The sequence below is a fragment of the Rousettus aegyptiacus genome, unplaced genomic scaffold (genome assembly GCF_014176215.1).
Source record: "Rousettus aegyptiacus isolate mRouAeg1 unplaced genomic scaffold, mRouAeg1.p scaffold_m13_p_4, whole genome shotgun sequence".
Lineage (NCBI taxonomy): Eukaryota > Metazoa > Chordata > Mammalia > Chiroptera > Pteropodidae > Rousettus > Rousettus aegyptiacus.
In genome coordinates, this window is record NW_023416307.1 from 75,846,106 (window position 1) to 75,865,695 (window position 19,590).

At 31.1% G+C, this 19,590-nt stretch overlaps 1 protein-coding gene across 5 annotated transcripts in view; it reads right to left on the reverse strand.

Moving 5' to 3' along the window:
* Positions 1-19,590, reverse strand: part of EPHA3 (EPH receptor A3) — a 321,817-nt gene that overhangs the window by 215,697 nt on the left and 86,530 nt on the right. The window lies entirely within an intron of this gene.

Consider the following 19,590-nt stretch of genomic DNA (forward strand, 5'->3'; position numbering starts at 1 on the left):
ATTAGCCTAAATGTTAAACATACCTCCAAAAGAAGATGTACTTGTATATTTTGCATTAAATTTATCCATGTCAAGACAACTTTCTTTCTCTTAAAACTATATGGAAATTCAGACACCCTTCTCTTTCCAACATAAATTTGTATTTCAAGCCTTTCACGAGTCTGGCCTGCAGCACCTAATCTGGCTCATTTGCCTCAACACACTTATCAGACTACCTGCTGTCTCCATATTTACTAGCCTGATCTCCAGATTCTCCCAGCAGCAAAGATTTCTCAGATCTATCATCCAGGACAGAAATGGGTCTTTCTTGCCCAAGCACTAGATTGTTGCTTTCCATTTAAAAAAAAAACATATACATTTAAATTAAACTTTTTAAAGGAAGTAGTTTTATAAGCAATAGCTATGTTTCATTTTAGTGTCTAAAATCTTCCTATACTGTGGTCCATAGACCAGCATTGTCTATATCATCTGAAAGCTTGTGAGAAATGTATAATCTCAGGTAAAACTCAAGACCTTCTGACTCAGAATCTGCATTTTTAACTAGATCTTCAGCTAATCTACATGCAAAGCAACATTTGAAACACATTATTCTATACTGCCCACAATGCAAATAAATAACAATAAAATAATAATATAAAGAAGCAAACAACTAGTAGCTTACAAGTGAGAAAGGAAGGGAGAGAAAGGGAAAAGTAAATGCCAATTAACTGTTCTTTCTAAGTATGTGTATATGTGTGTACATATATACATGTATATATGTACACACATATTGTGTACATATATATATACACACTATGCACACATATATATATGTGTATATATATATTTAGATAGGCATTCATACAATATAGGATGTATTTTAAAATATGATGTTATGTTCCAAATGTTGTAATTAGTTAACAGGTTATTAGTATTTTGTATAATAAATTATTTGCTAATTTACTAATGTCAAACATTAGAAGAAATGGTAATTTTTTGTCCAATAAAATGTCACTAAAATATCCATTCTTTAGGGGACAATTGTATCAACAAACTTACCCTATTTATTTTAGTGCAAATTATTAATAAAAAAGAGGAAATTATATGTTCCTTCTTTTAGGTAAATTGAATTATTAGAAATAATGGAGGAAATGTGCAACAAATAAGATATTTTTGTGTAATATATTTTTACTTAGAATAAACATGATATGGTAGAAGAAATATTATAGAAGCATACCTATTTAGCCATGGATGAAGCCAGTGATGAGGACCACTATGCTGTGCCTTGAAATAAAGCCCAGAGCCTGGAACATAAGCCCTTATGAGATCAGATTTAGTGATTCGATTGTGTGTGTGTGGGGGGGGGGGGGGTTGTTAGTATGTGAGGGAGTAAAGACATACCAAGTGGATATAGTCATATTGTAAAATCTGAAGGAAGGTAAAGCCAAATAAAATTACATTTGATTTATTTCCCTAAAACAGTGTTTTAATCAAATCACCTTTCCTGAGATGATCAAAACTATCTAACACAGTTTTTAACTTGTAAAATCTATGTAAAATTCATACTCTTTCTCCTTCATTCTACTAAAAATCCTTCATAATGAACATTGCATTGTTATTATGCTTTTCAATGTTTTTTTTTCCCCTAAATATGCTGAATGAAAAGAGCACTATGCATAGTATGATGAGCTTGTGGATATACTTTATTTCTTAAGCCTGCATGTGAAAAACAGGAAATTAATCCATTATAACTGTATAGGCAGCCTTTCCCATTTACATTTCCTGTATTTTTTTCCCAAGGTATACTACATCTCAGTCAAGTTTTCATCTTTAATATTCTCTTTTCATTTTTAGACTTTTGTGTACATTAGCATTATACACACTCTGCGAATATAAATGAATGGGTGAAACTGTTTTCAGTAGAAACTTGTTTTAAAATTTAAAAGTGAATCTAAGTAGGCATTCTATCAGAGGACCATGTGTCTAACAGAGCAGTCATTTCTAACTAAGGATACAAAAGTCAAAGTTAAAACAAATCTACTTTGCAATGTTAACACACATGCCAAACATAATATTGAACTACCAACAAAACGACTGTGGTATGCACAATACACTATAATTAACCTTGTAAATTCACTGTACTTACAGCCCTAATATGAATATACTTTGGTGAAAGGAACCAAAGTGCTGAAAGCAAACGTGAAATTTGTTAAATTAATTTTTGGAAGCTTAAGTCATTGACCTTTCCAGTTTAAACAACCTAATAGAAGACTTAGTCATTCTTGGACATGGGACATTACAAATAAACTGCCGAAAATAATAGCCATCATTTTCTGGGATATCCTGACTCTGAATTATTATAGTAAAATTTCCTGAAGTGTTTAAATGAATAGAACAGTACTACTCAGCCTCTTGAAATCACAAGTAAAGCTATGAATCAATCACTCTTCTAGTTCCTGAGTACACAAAATAAATAGGACTCACAAGTTGTTCATGGAAGGGTCCAGGGCACTAGAAGAATTTTGCTTCAGTTCCAGGATTTAAATTTATATCATAACTTATGAGATATTTTCCTTAACATGCCGACTTAAATACTCCATCCTCAGTGATGTATAAGTTCCTTACTTCAATTAAATATTCAATACACGGAAATAAATTATGACTGATGAATGAGGAATCAGAGACCTGAAAGTGATTCCTTGGGTTTATTTCCTCAAAACCTAAACAAGATTGCAATAACTAAATAAGACTATCTCCAAAGTCAAAGGTCAATTTTCAGAATTTCCAAGAGAGAGGCTATTACCTGTTTTCAAAGGCAATTTGAAATAATTCACTTAAAAATGGCGTAGCACCTAGTAGCCACAACTAGGATCTCAATGTAAGACCTTCTGTCTTTCACACACACACACACACACACACACACACACACACACACACGGTAGAAATAAAAACATAATAATTTAAGAGTATTGCATATATGAATACACATACTATTCATGACAGCTACTAATGACATATTTGACTAAACATTTACAAATAAAATTGAAGGACTCCTCAGTATCAGGTCTTTACTAATTTTTCTCTTTTGACCATTTTAAACCAAATTTATTGTGTGATGTGTTTGTACTTTCTGTCATTCTTTTACCTTACAAACTGTCCTCTGTTTTCTTACATATCTATATACACATTGCCATACTTATTTCTGCATTGTCCTCTCATGTAATCTACACACTAGAATGAATATGAAGGATTTAAGTGTGATTAAGTCTCAATAATCTTGCTTGAGTTTCAAACATCATGACATTTGCAAAGTAGCTAATTATTTGGCCCTGGGTAAGAACTGGTTTTCTACATTATAAAGAAAAAAATACTGTCACAATGAGGTAATTAAAAAAAAAAAAAATATATATATATATGTATATGTGTGTGTGTGTGTGTGTGTGTGTGTGTATCAGAATGGTATAGCATGCCTTGTTTTAAAAGAAATAACCCTGAACTAGGTTAGACAGACCATCAAAACCAATTACTGAACCAAATAAAGTAATTTGATTCTGAAAAGCTATCCAATCATGGGTTAGTCTAAGTTTTAAATGTATAAGAATTTAAAATTTCTCAATTTAGAGAACAGATATATTGTATAAGACAAACTGTGCACTGTTCTGTTCAGTTAAATTTTATTTTTATTTTTTTTGATCTTTTATTTTCTATATCCAAATTTTTGGCTTTCTGGATTCCTGGAACTTCAAAAGCAAAAACAAAAACAAAACAAAACAAAAACCTTTTATATAGCTATCTGCTTTTTCCCCATAACTGAGTCTTTATTTTTACTATGATAAAGCTAACACTTATTTAGTACTTACTATGTGCCAGGACCTGTATCAAACATTTTAGAAACATCATCTCACTTTATCCTCTCAATAATACTACAAAGGAAATGCTGTTGTTATCTCTTGTTATCATAAATTTGTAAGTGAAGAAATAGACCCAGAGTGGTTAATTAGTTTGCCCAGAGTCACATAGTGGTGATTAAGAGATAAAGCTAAGATAAAATCCAAGCTCTTTTATTTATCCCATTTATCCTTATTAAAGCAGTGATGCTTTAACCATTGTTTTCTGTGCAGGAAACACTGTAAAATATCTAAGTCCTTAAATCTTTAGCAGAGTGGAGAGAATATAGTGTAAACATTTATTGATATCTCAAGGCCACAGCTATGAATGTTTCTATTTGCTTTCTGCATTTTGCAGTCCTGGGGTGCTCTTAAGGTTTACTCAGACATAAAAGAAGGTGGCTCCACAGTGGCCCCAGGCGAGTGTAATTTACACACTCAGCTCTTGTCCTATTCCTGGGCTTCCAGTTGTGATGTTTGCCATACTCATTGTACCTACTTTTAATTCCTTTTTCAAAACTTTCAAATTTTCATCTCCTATCAGCTCTAAAACTGAATTACTCAGCAAATTATAAACTTTGTGTCTTAGGTAAGGTAGGCTCTAACTGGGACCTCAGTGTTTGCTGTAAGAATAAAGAACTTCCCTATACAAAATTGTGGCATATCTAGAAGACATATTTGACATTCTATTATTTCTAGCTTAACAATTAGCAAATTTTTTTCCTGTAATTTTATTTGGGAAAAATGCATCTTTCTTAGGAAATAAACTAGGCTATTACGACCTAATTTTGTAAGCACATTAATTTAAAGAACATAATAACTATTAAGCTAAAAGAAAAATAGAAATATGTGAGTGATTGAGATGTGTAAAATCTTACAGTTGGTAAAAAAATATAAAGATTCCATCCAGTCCACTTTCAAACCTAGTGTACTTTTAGAAAATTGTTGTGAACATACCAAAAGTCTTTATAAGAAGTCTAGAGTGTCCTCAGAGATTCACTGAATATATTCACTGAGTTTCTTAGACGTAGACTCTGATAGATTATAGACAATTTTTCTTACCATTGCAATTATCTAAGCAATAGCACGTAACCATGCCCCACAACTGACCAGCAAATAAATGATAGTACATAAAATGCAATTAAATAGATATTTTGAAGTGAATAATTTCAGCTGCAAATAACTTGGAATTTTCCAAAAAGCTTTTCATCTTCATTTGTATTTTTTAAAGGCATCCATTGTCTTTTTAATTTAATTTTTTTTTTATTTTGCTTTAAATTGGGAAAATAATCTCACAAATCACAGAAGACTTTCTTATTTGTGTATGTGAAATTAAGCAACTGTTTTCACTGTCTATTTCTTCAATATTTAAAGATTATTTAGAATGTATGGGCTTTACAAGGATATCTTTCTCTTTAATATAAACTAATGTCTATTTCTAGCTTTCTTTCTTCTTCAGAAATTAAAGCAATCACTTCCTGTTACTTCCTATTTGTAGCCTTTCTTTAAAATAAGATAAGAAGTTAAAAATATTTAAAGAAAATATTTTAAGGCAAACTATGTGTTAATTAATATAGTATATTTTTTTTATCATTTTATTATTAATTAACTATCCTGACTCATCTGCCCCACTGAAGGTCTCAATATTTTAATTCTCTAGTTAACCTGTACATTCATTCATCAGCTAAACATTTAGATTGTGTCTCTACTTAATGAAGCTTAATTTAAAAAATTTTTTATGCAAAAATATGTCTGTGTAGTAAGGAGAGATGTTACGAGTCTTTAAAATAATGAAATATGAAGGTATAGCAAATCTCTAAGTTTACGTGCTTCTACGTCCACCACGGGTGCCTACACCTGAGAAAGTTATCCACATTTTTCTATTACTTGATTTTTCATGTTATATACTGATAGTATATATGTTAATAAAGAAAATATTAATAAATAAAGGAGCTGTCAGTATTCACACAAAAGATTTATTTATTATGTACAGATTTTGAACTAAACTCTTAAAGGATTTATGGAGGCGTGGAGACCACTGCTGCTAATCTTAGAAAGATTACAGTTTATAATAATAACAAAGTTTGCTTTTTATTCACTTTTAAAACAATTTAGTAACCCTACTTTAGTGCCATATTTTATAGTTATTTCTTAACTCTCTTAGATTATATTCTAGGTTAAGACATGTAGCTACAAACGTAAACGTAAGATATTATGATAGAATGGTATAAACAAGATCCAAAAATATAAGATCAAGTGACACAACCATCTTATGCTAAAGAATGTCACTGGACCTTTTGTGGTGAATGTAGATGTATATCATCATGTAAAACAAATGTAATCCTACCAACCCTGCTGGGTAAAACTCATGTTTATTACTGGACTAAGAATGTACAGAAGCATCCTCTATGCATAGATCTGACTATTCCTCTGCAAAGCTGACCCTTGTCTGAAGTTTACAGCATGAGCCTGGCCACTAGCCAATATGAACAGTGTTTAAATTTCTTTATGGCAGCTCAGTGCTTTCAAAAGTTCATCTGCTTTACCTACTGTGCTTAATAAAAAGCAAGCTAATGCATTTTTTCATTTCCTTTTCATCACTAATAAGAGCAACCATCACCTTTGTGAAGGATATAGTCTGCTTTTACTTTCAGCTTCCTTTTCCCAGTAGCTCTACACTGAGACACTAATAGAACGCCATTATCCCACTCATCGTCATTGCACAGATTTAGATATAAAGCAGTATATATCTTGTCACTAAAACATAACAACTCTAAAGGCTTTAGAGAATTACTTCTGTTCTTAACAATATTTTAAAGGAGTTTTATTTTTAATGAAATAGTTGCTTTGTACAAGCCTTTATATTCTTGAAAGCTTAAAAGGCTAGGAAATTTCTGATAGCAACACAAAAATTTGTAATCTATAACACCAATAATATTTTCAAAGAACACTAGTTTCATAAACAATTCTCATATAAAATAATCTCATCAGTAACGTAGGAAGTATGTACATTTTAAGGCACATTTATTTACATAACAAAGTGTAAAAAATTATTAGTATGTGTGATCCCTCCAAACTTTGAAAGTTATGTATATTATATTTACTAACTTATTTTGTATGTTGCCTCATTTTAAAGGAAACAAAGAAATATAAAAATGTATGCAACCGCCCAACACTATCTGAAATTTAGTTTGATATTTTATTCTATACTTCACTCTTCTAAATTTTTTAAGAAATAAAGAATATAACTGCATTTTTAAGTACATATATTACAATAATTAAATATGTATGTATGCTCATGTGTATGATATATATAACATGTATACATACATACACACCTGCATATATTATATATGTACACATGACATAAGTTTGTATACATATACTTATACACATGTATATATGCATGCACGCAAGCATGGATATTTACATTTGCGTATATATTTTTTAAGCATAGTAGTGCTTATGAGCTTTTTAAAAACCCAGTACATGTTGCAGATATGTCAGCCATCTCCAAAATTCATTTCCAATCTGCCATTTGGAGATCTGTCAAGCTAATGATGAAGCATATTGTGCAAACATACACATTGGGCACATAGCGAGTATCTTTCTGAGCCCTAGTTCCCCACTCGCCATCATCTCCTATCAATCATGTCCTCAGCAACAGCAGGAGCAATGGAAATAGAAGCAGAGGTAATTAGAGGCGTGACTCAGTTCCACATGCCCGAAAAATAAAGGCCAGAGATATCTCGTTAAAACATTTTTGTGTTATAGTTTTATGTAATTCTACATTGATAAAAAGAGGAAAGTGTTGTATTAATGAATATGAAGTTCTTGCCTCCTTAAACAATTATTGTCAACCTTTTTTTTTTCTCAGCGCTAATAACCAAATTCTCCAGGCACCTTTTTGGCAGCAAGAACTTGCAAATTTTCACATTACGATGACTTGCAGAAGCATCATTAAATGAAAAATATTAGCTTATTATATTATAGGAGAATTGGGCTTCAAACTTAAACAGACCTGAATTTACATACTGGCTTTATGACACAGATAAAATTAGAAAATCCTCTTAGCCCATCCCTGGTAAAATATGGCTAACATTTACCTGATAAGGGTCTTGTGGGTATACACTTAGTGTATACACTGGGTATACATAAGGTAATCGATAAAATGGTCATTCAAATATATCCATGTCTTACCATACTTGAGATGGGATATCCACAATTCAAGATGAAATAAATTGTTGTAAAATACTTTTGTAACTATAAGTATTGCTCTAAGGTAAATATTGGTGCTAAAGGTGAATAATAGAGTACATAGGGAATATAATAAGATAAAATTGTAAGTTTAGTATCAAAAAGAAATGTTGAGAGGACATAGCTGTTAGTTAGATGTAGGAAGATACAAAATTCTGTAAACTTTTATAGGAAATGCAAACAAGATATGATGACTACGATTTGAATCAATTTCCAAAAGTAAAAACAAGCTAGTCGTTGAAGAAACACAATCGCTCCTGGCACTGAAGCCAGAGGTAAATGTCTATGATGAGGCACAGAGAGAGAACATGGTCGAAAATATTAAATAACATCCTCAAAAGTATCCTTATAGTAACTACTACCCAGAGCTGCACAGACTATTTCTGAAACCACAGGTGATGAGCTTCAGGTTCTTTATTTCCACTCGCCCTCTTCACTGGGGAGACTGAGTGATCTCTGGTCATACACAAGTACTCTGCACTCAAAATCCTGTTTCACTGCTCACTATGATCTCTGACAATTGTCCAAATTCTCTAAACTCTTATTTTTCTCTCGTGAGAAATGGGAATATGATAGCACCTTCCACATAGGTCGTTGAGAGGATTAAATGAAGTGTCTTACATGTCTGAGGACAGAAATGGCTAATTTTAAAAGAAACAGCTGATGCTGAGGTGCTGCTCTAATTTTCAAAGAAGAAACAGTCAGAACTATAAGCACAAGAACTTTTTATTCAAAGACTATTAATACAATATGTCATGTAACATAACCATATCTACCTGACATCTTTGCAATAGTATTACATTACAGAAAAAAGGAAGTCAAATGTCAGATTTGATTTCACGTCAGCACTTCAGAGTATCCTTTAAGGGAACTAACTCTGCAGCTGTCTGAACCTTTCGCATAAGGAAACGCCCTCAGTCTTCAAATGAGCTTTCTCTTTGATATCTCTTTTATTACTCTGTTCACATTCTCTGTTCTTGTTTCAAGCCACTGAAAGTCAGTCACTTTGCCCAGCTCTTCAGGAGTAACATTCTTTCCCTCTTGTAAAATATCCACCTTCAGGTGAATATTCCTGAAATAATTATTCTTTCTCCCAGATAAAAAATCTTTGTTTTTCTGTGCATTGGTGTCACTTTCCAATGGTCTCAGGAGTCAGCAGGATTTCCTATACCTTCAAAAATTATAGAAATTTCTAAATACCCAGAAAAAATAAGTCCTAGGTATAATTGTGAGATATTAGAGCCTGGGTTCCAAGTTAGGCTTCACTAATGTGTAATGTCACCTTTTAGCCTTAAATTATATCTCTACAAAAGAAGAGGTTATCCTATAGTAAATTTTCTTAACCTTCACATTATTTCATCTTGGACTGGATAATTCTTTGTTGTAGAGGCTGCCCTGTGACTGACTTTTAACAATTTCTCTGGCCTCTAAACACTAGATGCTAATAGCAATCCTCCCTTTTAGCTGTGACAACCAAAAATGTCTTCAGGCATTGTTAAATATCCTTTGAGGACAAACTTGCAGGGTTGAGAACTTTACTTTAGGCTTTAAAATTCTATGGATGGTACAGTGAAAGAAGCTGCAGTAACATTTGATTTCTTGATATTTCCACTAAAATCTACGTCCCTTGAGGGCAGGAACACTTTTCTGTTTTGTTCAGAGCCACATTTTTAATGAAAACTGGTATAGTAAGCACTCATTAAGTTTTTGTTGACAAAAATGAACAAATGGTAAAATATGTAACTTTATACAGATTGAAAACTCTCCATTAGCAGCATATTTTGATGTGCCTTTATAAACAACATTCCTCTTTCATGCTTATTCCATTTTTTCCCTCTGAATATTGTGCTTGCTTCCTTTTAATGTAAATTCAGTTCATATCTCCTTTAGAATACAAGAAACTTGAGAAAGAACTGTATTCTCCTTCTCTTCAACTCAGTGCGTTGACAATTATGTACAACATAAAACTCTTATACATGATCATTAATAGATTGAAATATTCCATCTTTAATAAAGCAGCATGAGATAAGCAGCAAATGGATCCAGATCTCTGAAACATAGATTTCTCTCTCTAATAACTACTAGAGAAACAAAAATGTTTCTTTTTAAAACTCGTATATGTAAATGTGTTTCTGGGTTTCAATAAACTTAAATATTCTTTTTGCATTAATTCAAGAATGATAGTCACTCATCCCATACTATATATACTTTGTATTTTCTTGTTGAAAGTAAGGCTTTGTAGCAAGAAGCAGCAGATGTTCTCAATTACAGCATCCATGTTTAACCTTTTCTAGCATTACAACTGACCACTGAACAGAGAATTTTAGAATATTTTGCACTCAGGGAAGTCTTTTGCTACTAAAAGTCATTCTTATTTCTTATTTTTTAAAATAGTACAAAACGTCTGTGGCTGATCATATGAGGATTATGACTCTTAAGATCTTAACTCACCCTTGGGATCTCCAGGTCTGTGAGTAAAAATTCACATTGTGATCTTGTTTCTAAAGGGCAATCAACAGCTTCATCCCTCAGAGGACTATAGAAATAGTGGTATGCAACAAAATGACCAAAGAGTATAATGCATATATACACATATATATTTTAATAGTAAAAACTATATAAATAAATGTATAGATACACATGACTATTATGGAGTCTGTTCCCTAAAAGAGGCATCTATAAGTGTTTATAGAGTTATATCCCAACAGGATGTTTTGCCCACATCCTGGAAGATGAGAAGAGACAACAGCAAAGCATATATGCAGTCTTCATTTCGTGATTCTTTCCAAATGGTTCTTAGTTTGAGAGCACTTTCATCAAATATTATCAAAACTTATACTCCTCTCTACAATTGCTCTCCATTAAAGTTTAGTGCCAGCTGTCAGAGCTGTAATGTAAACCCTTATTAGCTCTTATAAGTTCTACTCTGGAACTAATAAGGGATTGTCAAAATTCCAAACACAGACCTAAGTAGGGGGAGAAATCACAGGAAAGAAGGTGGAAAGTGTTCGATAAAACTGTACTGGCAAAGCAATCATTATGAAACTATGACCAATGCATTTCACAGAATCTAAGAATCTCAAGAGGGAGAAAAAGATCTAGCTCTGTTTATTTTGCATAGGGTTTGATTTATCTTCCTCTGGGAGGGTTGATTGAAAGCAATGAAAGAAATAATTGGAAAATTTAATAAAATATCAATAATCTTTCTTTAGAAATTACATGCATTCTGAAAAAATTACATCGAATTCTTTAAATTTAAAGTAAAAAATGTTAAATGAAGTTTCATAATATCTTAATAGGTAGAAAGAAAAAACATTAGTTTGAAAAATCAAAGATGATATTTTTTACAAAATCTATAAAAAATTGTTTAACAAAATGGCATGCAGAAAATCAGAACCAAGGAAGACAATTCAAATAATCTCTAAAGTAATCTAAGTTAAAGAAACAAAAATGGAGATGAAATTTCAAGACTTCTTGCAGAGTTCAATTAGGCTTGACAGTAAATTACGACGGCAGACCCATAGGCTATGTGACAAGGTATTGTTTATTAAGATGCCAAAATCACTATAATTTTTATATATGCAAAATAAGCAATATTTCATTTCTCATAAAGAATGAGCATATATGTGGCCTTTTCTTGGAAAATTCTAATCAATTTTCAGATGAGTTTACACGTAATAGATATTTAGTGAATGGTACACAAAGCAATATTCTGGTCTTCTTTTGAAAATGAGACTGAAAATTCAATGATGGAAAAAACTTTTTTCAAGTAAAATAAGAGCTATTTTTCTTTCTGCAAGTGAAATTATTTTTTCCATGTCTTAGATTCCCACAGTGAATATGATCCTGGAAAGTTAATTCATATTTTGCCACAGACAGATGTTCAAACAAATAAACTACACAAAGGACAAATTATTTGCGTCCCCCCAAAACTATATATTTGGCATTTAGGTATTACCTAAATTATTATTTGGATGGAACCAGTTAAAGCTTCTGAAAATTTCACATGACTTAGTGATATAAAATAAGAATTTAGTATTCCCCAAAGAAGATACTTCATTCGATTAGGAATGACTGTGAACTGAGTCGGAACCTTAGGAAAATACCTGAATACTGACCTATATAGAATGGTCTTCCAGGTTAGGATAAAAAGTAGTAAAATACCAATTTAAAGAGAAAATATCTCATTATTTTCCCCTCTCTGAACAATAGAACTGATAAGATTATATAAATAAAACTAACCTATATCAGGTATAAGAATATGTATTTTACTAAAACACTGCAATTCTTATTTAGTTGTAATTCTGTGTAAGACAGTTACTAACATTTATAAAACTGCCTGTGATTTTTAAGGTCTCGTATAGTGGTTCATTGCTCATCATTTAAGTTGTTCTTATTTATTATGAGGTATTTAAATGATTAGATAGGAATTTGTTCTACTCCCTAAATTTACCAACAGGCATAATTCTCCTAAATATGTTTGCAATTAAATTGTCTCTGACTGCTCAAAATAATCTGATTTGTAGTATATACAAAACAAAAAATTCACATTTCTTTCTAGTATCTTAAACATGCAAATCCATGGTTTAAATTTATACTGTTTGTTTTTGTACAGACTCAGAGATAAACTACAATGCTTAAATAAGTCTCAAATGAAATACATTCCTCTATTTTTCCTCTTTTTCATTTGTAAAAGGAGTTTTTACTTAATTACTGTTTGGATAGTGCACTGACATAATTTGATTGAAAGTTTCCAGTAATATCACACGGTAATTCATGTAAGCACATTTGGCATTTAGTTCATACAATTTGTATTGTTTTCTCCACTGCCCTTTTAACTATTTGAACAATTCTTAAGTATACATGATAAATACCAGAATAAATCAAAGAGCTGTAGCTAGTACTACACAGAGTCAAGTAAAATGGCTTGACAAATATTTTTACTTACTTGATTACTTATTTTTGACTCACATTACTAATTGTTATGTCCTCTCCAACCATCTAATCTAGTCTTTTACACAAGGATCGTTAGAATATAACACAGGGTGTAGAAATTCAAGATTTAACATTTTTCAAATACAGCGTTTTTATCTTATTTTACTACTGCTGTATACGTATTTCCTAAACTATATTTTATTAAGTCAATTAAAACTTGAAAATATTTCTGGGTATATAATATAAAAACATCCATCTATGAATTCAAAGCTGCTATTCAAAAACCGTTGGAAAAGATCTGTGCTAAAAAGGATAAGTGACTGAGAAATAAACCAGATGGGAAAAATCAAGTGACAGATATTTAGAAGAAGAAAAATAAAAGCTAGGAATAAGAGAACAGAGAGAATATCACCTATCATTCAATAGACTAGAGATTTAATGAAACTAAAAATGAGGTCTCCTCAAGAAAACCAAAAATCTTGTTGGAAAGAATGTGGACAACCAATGATTGGATAACGACCATATAAATATGTATATTCATTAAAGATATTTTTTCTCTCTCGAAGTATCTGTAAGATCTACAGTTTAAAGTAAAAGAGAGGCTGTCGAAAGAGTGAGTTTGTTATATCTAAGTGTTTTAACATAGATTAAAACAAGAAAGCAAGGAAGGCAATGTATACCATTAATGGTGCTGACTGACCATAACAATGAAGTTCATATAACTTTCATCCTGTGCTAGATAGGCTACAGTGGACTAAAGAACAAGTTTATTAGCAATTCTAAAGGATAAATATTATCCCTCCCATCTTGTAGATAAGAAAACTGAGGCTCAAACTATTTAGTCAAACAACCGATAAGCAGTAATCCTTGAACTCTTGAGCCTAAGCATTGGAACACTTATCAGTAACAAGAGCCTTTGCTAAATAGAGTAATTAAGTGAAAACATAAATTTGAGGACAAATTCAGGGAAGTTTTTTGCACGTTAGCACTTTCATAACTTATATAAATTGGTGAGAAGACAGAAACTTGCATAAATCAAAGGTTTTATAGTTATTATATAGTTGTCATAATGTATCTGTTTAATTTATTATTACTTATCAGTGACTTAAAATAAATTCATTGTTTTGAAAAGTCTTGGGTGTGCAACTACTTAAGGCAAAGTGGGGATGGAGGGTTGTCATTTTGAACTGAGGAAAAATACATACAATTTTTATAATTCAAGGTAAGAAACCTGATAATTTCAGTGCAGTCTTGAAAGGATGAATCAAGAACTAGGTGTGTAAAACTAAGGGATGTATTCAGCATCTTCATAAACAGATCTTCACTTTATTATAGGTATTAGTGGTAACTGATTTTTGCAAGTCAGAAAATAATATTCATCAAAAATTTATAAGGAGAAAAAGTATTCTTTTAGGCACTGTATAAAATGTTATTATTACTTCAATTCATCTATTATTACTATGATAGCAGTTCAGACGAATCTAGTTTTAACTTGTTGCAAATGTATGTGACCTAATAGTCAAATGTATTCATTTCAAATTAAGCATGAATGTCTTTATATGCAAGGCATTCTGAAAGGCCTCATGGATTCAAAAATAAACAATATAAAGTATATCTTATCCAGAACTTACATTCCATGAATGCATTGTTGGTGTGAAAATCTCCCAGTATTTATTTGCCCAGTACATATTTAATTGAGAACTTAATTATATTCTGCCAGGTTCTAGGCATAATGCTCTTACAAAAAGACAAGATGTGGTCCCTCTCCTCAAGGAACTTCTAGTCCTAAAACAACTGAAAAGAAATGCTCTTGAATTCATTAACACATATGAACACCTTTCAGTTCTAGAAGGTGCACAAAGACTTAGTAGTTATTAAAAAAATTCCACTAAGATTTTAAATTTTCTCTAGTTTCTCTAGAGCAAGCAGAATATCTAAATCATTCTATTATTAACATCTTGACAGCTTTTATAAGAGAGTTACAGAATTGACAGAAAAAATGGATAGAGTTAAGAGCTGGCATTGTTAAGTCCTAGGTGAAACAAACATAATTACAAATAAGCATCAAAAAGTCTAGATGTCTTCATACATCACATGGAATACACTTGTCTATTAAGCTGCTAATGTACAAAAACAAGAAATAAAGTTAGCATTCCACAATGAATGCAGAGATAAAACACAGAGCAACAGATTCTTCAGTGACATTAATAAGGTATTTGGTACATTAAGTCTAAACAAAGTTTGTAGGAGCAGGAATATTTATAGTAACCTCCTGGTTTATGCCTCAAATGTAATTAATTGACTATATAAAAAGCCATTAGCATTCTCATTTCTTTTTTCCGAACTGAATCAAAGCAGACAACATAATTTATTAGCCAGTATTAAAAAAATAATACTAGAGATAACAAGATTTCCTTAGAATCAATGGAAATTCCCCCACCTCTAATCTTAAGAAGTAAAAAGAGTTGTGCTGAGATGTAAGAAATAAGAAGGATTTCCTAAATGAAATAAATCAAGTAAATCAAGATGATTAATGAATATAAATAGCACATGATTTACGTTTATAATTTTAACTTTTTCATGTCATCTTTTTAAAAGGAGGTTTATTGAAATCCTATAAAAACAATTCAATCTGCAATTTGACTGTATTTGCAACATGTAGAGAGTTTGCTCAGATCCCAGGAAAGTGGCCTGAATGAGGTTTAAGCCACATGCAAAGTAAGTAAATTAAAAGAGATTCCATAGTTTCTTCCTATATCATTAGATCGAGAAATAACTTTATTAAACCAAAGACATATTTTAAAATTATATACTGAAAAACTACTAGAAAAACAAATCTGATCATGACATTTACTTTCTTTACTGATCTTTACATTACCCCTTACCATTTAACCTTGTGTAATTATTTTATAAGTACATTTATATTTTACAAAATTTATTGTAATAAGTACTTTCTACACTCCTGGAGCTGCATTTTTTGTATTTCCAGTTTGCTTGGAATGTAATTCCTGAATAATTACTTATAAATATTCTTTCACTCCTTCCTTATTTTCTTCCTCCAACCAGTCTCTGAAACAAAAAGATGCACTATTTTCTACTACTTTTCCATGTTCTCTCTGCCCTGGCTAAGAAAAGAAAGACCAGCAACATACTGTATCTTATTGCAAACATTTTTAATTTCACATTCACATCCTCCCGTACCAATATCTTCTTCCTCATCATACTAATAACTTATTTTTCAGTTTAAGCTATTATTAACTTAGCTCTGTTTAGTAATTCAGTTAAAAAGTTATGTTCTTTTGGAGGCAGAGATACTAGAAAGAGAAAGATGAACATTATCATTGCAAAACTAGTTTAGTTGATAGTTCAAAAATGTGAGTGTGTGTGTGTTTTAAAATGTAAAATGTTTAGAAGATTTATTGGTCTATCTTACACTAAAATTATTCATTTATGTATCTGTCTTTCATATTAGATTGTCAACTCATAGAAGGTAGATACAATGACTTATTCATCTATGTTTGTCCTGTGTCTGGCCCATTATTACTTTGTATTAAAATGGTCATAAACACTTATTGAATTTAATATGGTAGACTTTTTTGCATTTCTAAGATGCTTAACAACCCACATATCCAAATTTTACTAGAAATCACCAGGAATAAACCTCATCTTCCCACAATATGATATTTTGGTTAGCAATTCTTTCTTAAAAATCTAGAAACAAAAAGATCTAGGAAATAAATTGATAAATCTTGTATTAACAGATTCTTGGTTCCTTTGTGCCAACGCTTTGTGACCCTATTCATCCTTCAATATACAGCACTCTAACTCCAGTGGTATTTGTGTCATCGTGAGGGTTCCTGGTCTCTGTCACCATTGCACTGAATCACAAGGAAGCAGTGTGGGTTGAGTTTACTACTGCAGCCTTTGGAGTCAGGCTGCCTGGTTTCAAACCTCAACTCTAACACTCACTCATTAAGGAAACTAAGACAAGATATTTACCTATCAAAGCTTTGTTCTCACTTTTTAAATGAAGATAATAAAAATATGTACCTATAGATTATTTTAAGGAATAAATGAGATAATTCATAAATATTACTTAGCAAATTAGCAGTGTCTAACATCTACTAAGTGCTTAATGAGTATCTCTGAATTCTTACTACAGTGCTTGTTATGAAGAACATGTTCATTAAATATTTGTTGAAATAAAGTGAATGAGTCTTGTTTTCTTCTGTTTTAGGCAACTGAAAGCCTGTAGTCATGATTATTGTCTTATAAAATAATCCTGATATGTTTACTATCTGGCTATATGTTTGTTCTAAATAGTGGGCATATCAAAGCATGGCTCTATCCTTTTTTAAAAGAGTAATACACTTTTATTTTTTGTAAACAAAAAAAAAAAACTTATCTATGAAATACATAGGTTTATTTAGCTATCTTTTCATTCATATCTTTTTAAAGTATTACCATTCTTCTGTGTGACCAAATTGATGTACTGGTGATAAAATTGAAATACTGATTTTTAAGAGTCACAGCAAACTGTTCTGACCAGCCCACAAGCTTATTAAAATCCAAACAAAAATTAAAATTTCAAAAAGGAAACCATAACAAACACCAGAACTATTACTGACAGCAATAGCAAAATTATAAGTCTTAAGTGATGCTGGCTTACACTATTAGAGATACTCAGCTGTAGAATTAAATGGTTGAGTATTGCATTTTCAAGACATAATAAAGTATACACTAAACTGACATTAAAACAAGCATCTGTTAAAATAAAATTGGTTTATACTTGGCACAACATGTAATTCAGACAAAGTAGAATACCTTGACACATTATCTAGTAACCTAAATACACGAATATTTGTTGATTCAAAACATGCCTTACAACAGAGAATGCCAAATATAACCAGAGCAACATGCTCCACCTTCAAATAACACTGCTAAAAAATAATCCCCTTATTAAATTTCAATCACATCCCATTTCATGTGCCATCTCTGCTTCTACTAAAATTACTTTTATTGGTTTATCTTCAAAATATTTTTGTAGACTTCTTTGCTATTTGTGCATATGTATATCTTATTCTGAAAATAATATTTTTAAAATCTAAGAAAATCTGCAAAAATATAGTATTACTATATTAAAGAAGTCTTGTTGACATCCTGCTACGTTGTAAACTATAAGATTCAAGGATGTAAAACTGACATAAATGTTATCTTTAGGAATAATTTGATATGGAGGGCCACTGAATAGCATAGTAGTTACTTTAAAAAGGTGGTTCATTAAAGTAAGACAAGGTAAGACAAACAGTAACAATTCCGAATTTGTTGTGAAATTTCTGAATAAAACTTAATATGACTCTTTTTAAAAACTCTTCTACCAAAGTTTGTCTTCAAGATAGCATAAATAATGAGCTAATAATTTGAATGCATTATTTATTTCTATGAACGCATTGATGTGATTCTAATTATCTCGCTGATACTTATTTTTTTACTTCTTATAACTTTGAATAAAATATAAAGTACTGTATAAAAATATTTAAAATCCAAGCATCTAATGAGTAGGTTTATTGCTCAACGCTTACATCGATACATATTACTGAGATGGAGAAACAGCTATTTCTCGTCTTGTGTGGATATCAGAGTGTGCTTCAATAGTTATTAATTAGAGTAGCTAGACAATTTGTTTAATTCTCCTTGAGCTAGGCCTTCATTATTATATTTAAAATAGATCTCACAAATATAAATCATAAAAGATACCATATAATAAAATACAATTCAAAGTAAAATATGAAGGCTATGGAGACTTATCTCCACTCATGTATATATGCAAGTAATAGTATGTTGTTTCAATTTTAGAACTTTCAAAACTATTAACAGTGTTCTAATGGTGCTTGCCAAGGATCTGTATAACATGGAAAAGTATGAGGATAAAGTGTACCATTTGTTCTCATTAATTTTTTTCTATAAACTATGTCTATAGTCAAAGGCAAAATGCTTGCTATGTTCTGTTGAGATCATTAGAAAGGTCACTTTCTGTATAAAGTATAATAATTTCTTCTGCATGGACTTGAGACTTACTGAATGGCCCTAAGTAGAATACCAAACTCAATTCCTTTGCCAGAGTATAACAGCAAACAAAGACATTAAAACAGACTAGATCTTTTGTATTTAAACATTTAAAATTTTAATATATAAGAAAAGATTATATTTAAAAGCAAAAAAGTACATACTCCTATGACATAAAAAAGCACAAACTTAGTCAATACAGCAACTAATCCCATTATAATAAGATTACCTGAGTGCCAATGTTTTTCTTCTACACAAAAAAGGCAGTTATTTTTTTTCTTTCAGTTGATTTCAAATTCTACTACCAAGTCATTACATAGCTAGGAAAACTTAAAAATAACATATGTAACACCTCTAGTGGGATATAGGCCAGCACCACATAATCAAACATGTTAATATTTCTACAACAAACTATGAATCAACACAGCAAGTGAGATAAATTTGGTCTATAAATAGACTCTGTTCA